Below are 9273 nucleotides of genomic sequence, written 5' to 3' on the forward strand. Positions count from 1 at the left end.
CCCCATTAGGCAGATGGGAAAATAGAAACCTCAAGGAATTAGGTGACTCATCCAAGGTCACACACTTGGTGTGGGTCAGCATCAGGATTTGCACTCAGGTTGGTATAAAACTACAAGCCCACACTGCCTCTGCCTTGGATGGGGGTCGGGGACAGCACCAGCTAGCCCGGCAGCTCCTGTCCCAACCTCTTGCATCTGATGGAGGAACCCTAAAGACCTGTTCTTTTGGTCATGTCCAAAGCCTTCCTGGGCTCTGGGGTCTGAAGCAGTGACGCACACATGGTGTGAGGCTCTCTGTACCTGAATTTCCCCATCTCATGGTTGAGGGCCAAGGTGAGGGGGTTTTAGCCTCAATATACTTTTACCATCATCCCTGTCTGAGGCCCCGGATCTGGCTCTCTGATCCAGAGAGAGAGAGAGCAGAGGGCAGGCTGGGGACAGGTGGTAAGCTCCTAGCCCCAGGGATTTGCAGGCTCATCCCCTGGGGCTTGAGCCGGCTTGGGCTCCATTAGTCAGGGTGGATTAGGCTTTGGGGATACAGGGATTTGGGCAAAGCTGACAGAGGGAATGAGCAGAGGCCTTGTCACCCTTCTCCCTTCCCCCACCACATCCAAGGGCCCTGCCTGGAGCTGTCCAGGCACCTCTTCTTGGCGGGAGGCTGGGAGTCAGGAGGCCTGGATCTGGCTCTGCCTTTACCCATTTTATAACTCGGGAAGGATGGAGCACTTCGCTGGTGACAGGCCCCAAACTTGACGCTGCAAAGGTCAATACAAACTGGGTGTTTGTGGTGGCTGGGCCAGGCTCACACAGTCCCTCACAGCCCTTCTCTGCTGAGAACGGGACAGACCAGGCCACAGCAGGTGTCACAAAGCAGCTTCTGGAATCACAGGGTCAGAGCATCCCACTGGCTCCAGAGTGCAGGATAGACCATCAGTAATTGGGACAGAGCCCTCACGGTGGTGCAGAGGGAGGTGAGAGGGTCTGTGGCCAGGCCGCTGGGGGTGGAAGGGAAGGGGAGTGGATGGGCTCCAGGCATGGGCAAGAACTGGCTCTGAGGGTGAGGAAGATGAAGGCGTCACGGCTGGAGCACCTGGGAGGAGGCAGTAGCATTCAGAGTAGCAGTAGAATGTCAGGACCCAGACCGGGGCAGATCAGGTCCGTGGAAGGCAGAAATCAAGAATTCAGTTTGGGACACAGGAAAGCCGAGAATCTCATTCAGTTGGTTGGATTTCATGAGTCTGGAATTGAGGGAAGAAGCCAGGGTGGGAGATAGAGCTGAGATGCCATCAGTGAGTGTGGTATCCAAAGCCATGGAATGATGTGCTCACCTGGGCAGAGGATGTGGACAGAGGGTGAGGACGGAGCCCGAGGCCCCCCAACATTAGGAGAGAAAACAGAAGACAGGAGGCTTAGGAGGGGGTGGCCAAGAAACAAGGCTTGAGGAAGAAAGGAAAATCCATTGTAATTAATTTAGCCCCATGCAGTGGCAAAGGGTCATTGCTCCCCTTGCACAGATGACACAATGGAGCCAGAGAGGTACAGTGACTCCCCCAAGGCCACACAGCAGGGGAGACAAGGGACTCCTCAGACAACCCTGGTAAAAGCTCAACAACTTTTACTTTGGAGTAAATTATGAAATTCCATAATTTCAGCTCCAGTATTTCAACTGACAAAATTAAATGGAATTTAAAGCCCAGGGCTGCTGATATCGGTTTGTTGGAAGGTTATATACTTATGTTTATGCTTATATTTAGACTACCTTCCAATTTAACAACCAGATGACTTTTATTGCAAAATTCATTTACAATTATCAGGGTGCCTGGGGGGCTCAGACTGTTAAGTGTCCAACTTTGGCTCAGGTCATAATCTTGAGGTTCAGGTCACGATCTCAAGGTTCGTGAGTTTGAGCCCCGAGTCAGGCTCTGTGCTTGACAGCTGAGAGCCTGGAGCCTGCTTCGGATTCTGTGTCTCCCTCTCTCTCTGCCCCTCTCCCGCTCACACTCTCTATGTCAAATTAAATAAACATTAGGGGTGCCTGGGTGGCTCAGTCAGTTAAGCTTCCGATTTCAGCTTCGGTCATGATTTCACAGTCCATGGGTTCGAGCCTCACATTGGGGTCTATGCCAACATCTTGGAGCCTGGAGCCTGCTTCAGATTCTGTGCCTCCCTCTCTCTCTGCCCCTCCCCTGCTCTCTCTCCCCCCCCCCCCTTAAAAATAAATAAACATTTAAAAAATCTTTAAAAAATAAACATTAAAAAATGTAAAACTATATGTCCTCAGGTTCATTTAATGGCTAGCTTCAAAGCTTCTGATCCCTGGTTTGGGTTGCTATACATATTCCACCTTCCCCTTTGTTGAAAGAGTGGGGGACGTGGTTTGTGTGAGAAACGACATGTCTGGCATGGTCTCTGATCCAAGGATGTTGAAAGGCATGGCCATCTGTACCTAAGGATATCCCCCTGAGCCCTCCCTGAATGTCCTGTGTGGACACATGTGAGGTGTGTGTGCCTTTAGAAGCCTCCCATTCCACTGCAGCCAGACCTGGCCTGGCCTCCCCACCTGCCCCCCTCACAAATCCTTATACACAAATGCTCATCACAGCATTTTGTTGTTAGAAACAACCCAAAAGTCCATCAAGGGGTGCTTGAATAAACAAATTATGATATATTCAGGCAACGGAATATTATTCATCATAAAAGGAATGACGTACTGACACATGCTACCATGTAGATAAACTTCAAAGACATTATTCTAAGTGAAAGAAACTAGCCACAAAAGGTGACAGGCTACATAACTGCATTTACGTGAAATATCCAAAATAGGTGAATTTACAGAGAGAAAGCACACATTTGTGGTTGCTGAGCCCTGGGTTTGGGTGGGGGAGGAAGGATTGGGGGAGTAACTGCTTAATGGGTAAAGAGTTTTCTTGGGGCGTCTGGGTAGCTCAGTCGGTTGAGCATCTGACTTTTGATTTTGGCTCAGGTCATGATCCCAGGGTCATGGGATTGAGCCCCACGTCAGGGTCCATGCTGAGTATGAAGCCTGCTTAGGATTCTCCCTCTCTCTCTCTGCTCCTCTCCCCCCGTTGTGCGTGCTCTCTCTAAAAAAAAAATTGAAAAAAGAGTTTTCTTTGGAGATGAATCAGATGTTTTGAAACTATATAGAGCTGGTGGTTGCCCGGCACTATGAATGACCTGTAACTATCACCAAAGGAAAACAATTCAATCCAGATAAGACTGCTAATGGATGACCCAGACCCTTCAGGGTCACTGGATTAAGAACCATGACCAGCTGATGTGCTTGCTGAGGGAAAAGGGAATATAAAATGGATAGTGGAAGAAGGTAGTTATAAATATCAGCTACAACCATGTGACCAGTTATACAAACAAGGATTGTAATTATCGTGAGTTCATTTTTTATGTTATGAACATGTTTGTTTATAAAGCTTTGTTTTCTTCCTTCTCTTATTCCCTTAATGTAAGAGAAGATTTGTTGACTTTATACCATAGTATTTAAGCATTTTTTCCTTTATATCATTGTATTTTAGTTACAGATACCAAGAAGAAGAATATTCATCACTTAAGGACGTTACCTCTTCTTCTGGGGGAGAGATTAGCACATTTTTGGTTTGAGAGATAGATGCGTCACGTTTGGTGGATAGAAGTATGATCTTGTTATTATCTTTATTTGAAGATTAAGTATGATTTAAAGAGATGCAAATGGGTCCCAAGGTGACAAAGGGGTGGATTTGTGATGGATAATTTTATATGTCAACTTGGGTGGGTCAAACATTATTCTGGATGTTTCTGTGAGAGTATTTTTTGGATGAGATTCAAACTGGTGGACATTGAGTAAAGCATATTCTCCTCCATAATGTGGTGGCCCTCATGCAATCAACTGAAAGCCTGAACAGAACAAAAGACTGACCAGCAGACGGCCTTCACACTTGAAATGCAACATTGGCTCTTCCTGGGTTTCCAGCATGCTGATCCATTCTATAGATTTTTGACTTGTCAGTCTGCATAACTGTGTGAGCCATTCCTTAAAGTAAATCTTTCTCAATCTCTCTCTCTCTCTCTCTCTCTCTCTCTCTCTCTCTCTCCACACAACACACACACACACACACACACACAAATTGGTTCTGTTTTTGTGGAGAACCCTGACTAATACAATATATTTCAGTTTTCTTGGGCATATACCTAACAGTAGAATTGTTGGATCATATGATAATTTCATATTTCACTTTTATTTTTTTATTAAAAAAATTTTTAATGTTTATTCATTTTTGAGAGAGAGAGACAGAGTGTGAGTGGGGGAGGGGAAGAAAGAGGGAGATACAGAAAAAAATTAAAAAAAAAAAAGAAAGGTGCAGGGTGCCTGGGTGGCTCAGTCGGTTAAGTGTTCAACTTTGGCTCAGGTCATGATCTCATGGTTCATGGGTTCAAGTCCCACATCAGGCTCTGTGCTGTCAGCCTGTCAGTGAGAAGCCTGCTTCAGATCCTCAGTCCCCTCTCTCTCTGCCCCTCCCTCACTTGTGCTCTCCCAAAAATAAATATTAAATAAAAAGGGGCAAGAACCTTGGATAAAGGGAATATGATGAAGGGTTCATGTCACTGAGTTATGAAGACCACACAAAAGCATTTCAGAGTGAGAGCAGGTGGTCACACTGAGCTGAGAGAGACAGTGGTGTCAGGATCAGTCCTGTTCCCAGGTGGACTGCTCTCAGCTCTGTTGGTTTACCTGCATTCAGATTCTCTTACCTGAAGTATAAAATATTAATGTTCTGGGGGGAAAATCTCAGATGAACCAAGAAACTTTCCATAGGGGGTGAGCCAGTCTGTGGGCCACAGGGAGTCTGGGTGGCTCAGTCGGTTAAGCGTCTGACTCTTGATTTCAGCTCAGGTCATGATCTCATGGTTCATGAGTTCGAGCCCCATATCAGGCTCTGTGCTGACAAATTCTTGGGATTCTCTCTCCCTCTCTCTCTGCCCCTGCCCCGCTCTTGTGCTCTTGTGCTCTTGTGCATGCTGTCTCTCTCCAAATGAATAAGTAAACATGGAAAAAAAATAACACCGCGTTGATCTGCAATACAAAATCATGTGTTGTAGCAGAACGCATTTCTTCACAAGAAATTGTCAGAGCAGAAAAAAGAAAAGCTTTTCATTTTATGAGGCTAAAAAACATAGCTAGAACAAGAAATACAATTTTCAGCCAAACTAAGGAGCATAGACACCAAAATCCTAATCAAAACATTTGTGAACTGAAATACTTAAAAACATCATAAGCATGTCTGGTTTGTCCCAAAAAGGCACGTTAGCAGATTAACGACTTAAAATTTATTAATGTAATTCACTGCATTAACAGATTAAAGAAAAAAAACCAGGATTATCTAAATGGATGCAGAGAAAGCATTTGATAACATCCAATATTCATTCATGATTTTAAAAACTTAGTAATCTAGGGATCTTCTTTAGCCTGAAGAAGCTAGCTACCAAAAGCCAACAGAAAATATTGTACTTGGTGATGAGTCATTTTGGGTACTGATTTCTTTTAAAATCAGAACAAGACAGTAATTCCAATTATCATTCCCTCTAAAGGGCATTAGTCAGTGCAAGAAAAAACAAGCATGACTGAATTAAAAATACACTCATCATTTGCAGATATGATTAACTACTGTATTATTTGGTGTCCTGCAGAGAAACAGAATATATATATATATATATATATATATATATATATTATATGTAGTCTGAGGTCTCAGAACTTGTAGCACCCATGGCATGAGTTCCAGACAGAAGGCCAGGAGGCTTAAGATCCAAAAAGAGCTGATGTTTCAATTCAAGTCCAACAGCAAAAGACCAATGTCCCAGCTCAAGGAAGTCAGAAGCTCCCTCCTGGGAGGGTCAACCTTTTTGTTCTCTACAGGCCTTCAACTGATTGGATGAGGCCCACCTACATTATGGAGGGCAATCTGCTTTACTCAGTCTACCAGTTCAAATGTGAATCTCATATGGAGACACTTTCACAGACATACTCAGAATAATGTTTGAGCAGATATCTGGGCACCCTGTGGCCTAGTCAAGTTGAAATACAAAATTAAACATCACCAACATCACCCCTTGTCTACTTGGTACCAATATGCATCACCCTAAGCCATACTTAAGCTCTATATAAAGGCAATAACAAGGTCATACTTCCACCTAATATGATCAACTATCTTGTATGTAACCAAAAACTCCCTAACCCCTTCCCCAGAAGAGGAGGTAATAGTTTTATTTTTTATTTAAAAAAAAAAAAAGTGTGTTTGTTTATTTATTTAATTTTTTTTAGGGACAATGACAGGGGCCACATGTGATATTATTTGTTGATGTAGTAATTTTTTAAGGTTTATTTATTATTTTGAGAGAGTGCACAAGTGGGGGAGGGGCAGAGAGAGAGAGAGAGAGAGAGAGAGAGAGAATCCCAAGTAGGCTCTTCACTGTCAGCATAGAGCCCAATGCGGGGCTCAAACTCATGAACTACAAGATCATGATCTGAGCCAAAGTCAGATGCTTAACCAGCTGAGCCACCCAGGTGCCCGTATTTGTTTATTTTTGAGAGAGGGGGGAGAGAGCATGAGTGGAGGAGGGGCAGAGAGAGAGAGAGACAGAGACAGAGACAGAGAATCCCAAGCAGGCTCTGTGTTGACAGTACAGAGCCTGACGCAGGGCTCCATTTCACAAACTGTGAGATCCTGACCTGAGCCAAATTGAAGAGTTGGACACTTAACTGACTGAGATATCCAGGTGCCCCAGTGTACTTGTTTATTTATTTTGTTGTTTTACACTGAGAAAAAGTGTGAGCAGAGGAAAGGAGCAGAGGGTAAGAGGGAGAGAGAGAATTCCAAGCAGGCTCTATGCTCAGTGCAGAGCCCAACTTGGGAGTCAATCCCACGACCCTGGGACCATGACCTGAGTTGAAATCAAGAATTGGGGACTCAACCAGCTGAGCCACCCAGGCGCCCCAAGGAGGTAATGTTTTTGAGTGATGTTTATGCTTCTCCTTAATATCCTGTAACATAAATACTAAAAGCCATTAGCAGTTCTGTTTGAACTGGGTTGTCGTAGTTTTCCATTAACTTTAATCACAGGGCATGGCAATACTAAAGACATCCTAAGGGGTCACCTGTATTCCAAATGTAGTCTTCCTCTTCTCCACTGTGGAGCAGCTGTCCATTTTCCCTGAGGTACTCAGGATCAATCACCTCAGCCAGCATGGTGACTCTCTATTGATTCAGAGGCATGAGGATTCCAAAGTGGCCATAGTTCAGTGGAATTATTGCTATGTCTCCAGGTGGAAGCCTCCCACTCTCTGGAACTAAGACCTCTGGGCCAGCAGAACATGTGGTTGTGGGAACAGGAGGCAAAAATTTTGCTGGTGAGTCACTAGGGGTATTAGTGAGAGATGCCTCTGTTTCTACCCCTTGATTCCTGGGCTTAAATCCTGGCTATGGTAGCAATATTACTGTTTCTTGGAATGGGTTAGAGGAAGACTAGGTAACCCACCAACCTCAAGAAATTTCCGTGTGATGAGGTACATTGATAACTACCACACAATCTTTTACCCTACGCCACCTCCCTCTTAGGTATCAGTTTGGCTCTGAGAGACCCAAAGGCTTAGTCAAAGAAATGGGATCCTTAAAATTCTAAAGAGTTAAGCATGCCACCTTCCAGGACACCTGCTTAAGAACTAAGGTCCAGGGCGCCTGGGTGGCGCAGTCGGTTAAGCGTCCGACTTCAGCCAGGTCACGATCTCGCGGTCCGGGAGTTCGAGCCCCGCGTCAGGCCCTGGGCTGATGGCTCAGAGCCTGGAGCCTGTTTCCGATTCTGTGTCTCCCTCTCTCTCTGCCCCTCCCCTGTTCATGCTCTGTCTCTCTCTGTCCCAAAAATAAATAAATGTTGAAAAAAAAATTAAAAAAAAAAAAAAAAAAAAAAAAAAAGAACTAAGGTCCCACAAGCTCTATATATCTATAAAAATGGCCAAAAATCTTACTAAAGAAAACCTAGAATTTTGTGTCCCAAGAACCTGGCTTGGTAGCTGTCAAAGTGGGGAATCCCAAAATATGACTAGACAGAAACATGGGTTGAACAAAGTTTGTGGCTAAGGGTCCCACCAAACTGCTGCCAGCCCTCAGGGAAAATTACAACCTAGAATGACAATGGGCTTTATGAGGAATGTTCAATCTGATAAGTTCATTTTAAGAAATGCACTTGAGGGGCACCTGGGTGGCTCAGTAGGTTGAGCGTCCCACTCTTGATTTTAGCTCATGTCATGATCTCACAGTTGTGAGATCAAGCCCTGTGTCAGTCTCTGCACTGGGCATAGAGCCTGCTTGGGATTCTTTAACTCTCTGTCCCTCTGCCCCTCCCCTGCCTTCTCTCTCTCTCTCAAAATAAATAAATAAATAAATAAATAAATAAATAAATAAATAAATAAAAGAAATGTGCTTGAAAGCAAGGGTTCCCGAATCAACAAACAGAATGGGATGGCTATTTTAATTGGCAAGCAGAAGGCTCCAAAGGGCTTCAAAATTCCTATGTAGCTTCATTAAAAGATTTCTTGGCAAAGGCTAATGAAACATTGAAGATATAAGACATCCCTAAAACAAAAGACCTAAACCACAAGACTCCTATGGCTCACCTTCACCCTCCTTTATGTGAGTACTCAATTCTAGTAATCTTCAATCTGAATTGCCTTTATAAGACCATAAACAAAAGTCCACCAAGTTAGTGGCCTTATGGACATCCCCATATCCATCTCCAAAGGATGGCCCCTGTATGGGTCCCTCTCAGAGCTGATAGGACTCAGGGATTTTTCTGGCCTACTGCTATGTTATTCCCTTAAACATCCAAAGAAAAAATAAAATTAAAATCAATGAAATATTTTGCCCAATTCTGGTAAACTCTGCCGAGTTACATCCTCTATTTTTTTTAACTATTTTTTAAATTTTATTTGTTTTGAGAGAGAGACAAAGCAAGTGGGGAGGGGCAGAGAGAGAGGGAGAGAGAGAATCCCAAGCAGTTCTATGCTGGTATCATGGAGCCCGACACTGGGTTTGATCTCATGACCTTCAAGATCATGACCTGAGCTGAAATCAAGAGCCCAAGGCTTAACCGACTGAACCACCCAGACGCCCCACATCCTCTACTTTAAACCCCACTCAGAGCGAACAGTTGGGGTCCTGGGAAAACTGGCAGAAGCCAGCTACGGGTGAGGATTTGTACCAGAATCAG

This window comes from Puma concolor, chromosome A1 (assembly GCF_028749965.1).
Source record: "Puma concolor isolate L17-30 chromosome A1, mPumCon1.1.hap2, whole genome shotgun sequence".
Lineage (NCBI taxonomy): Eukaryota > Metazoa > Chordata > Mammalia > Carnivora > Felidae > Puma > Puma concolor.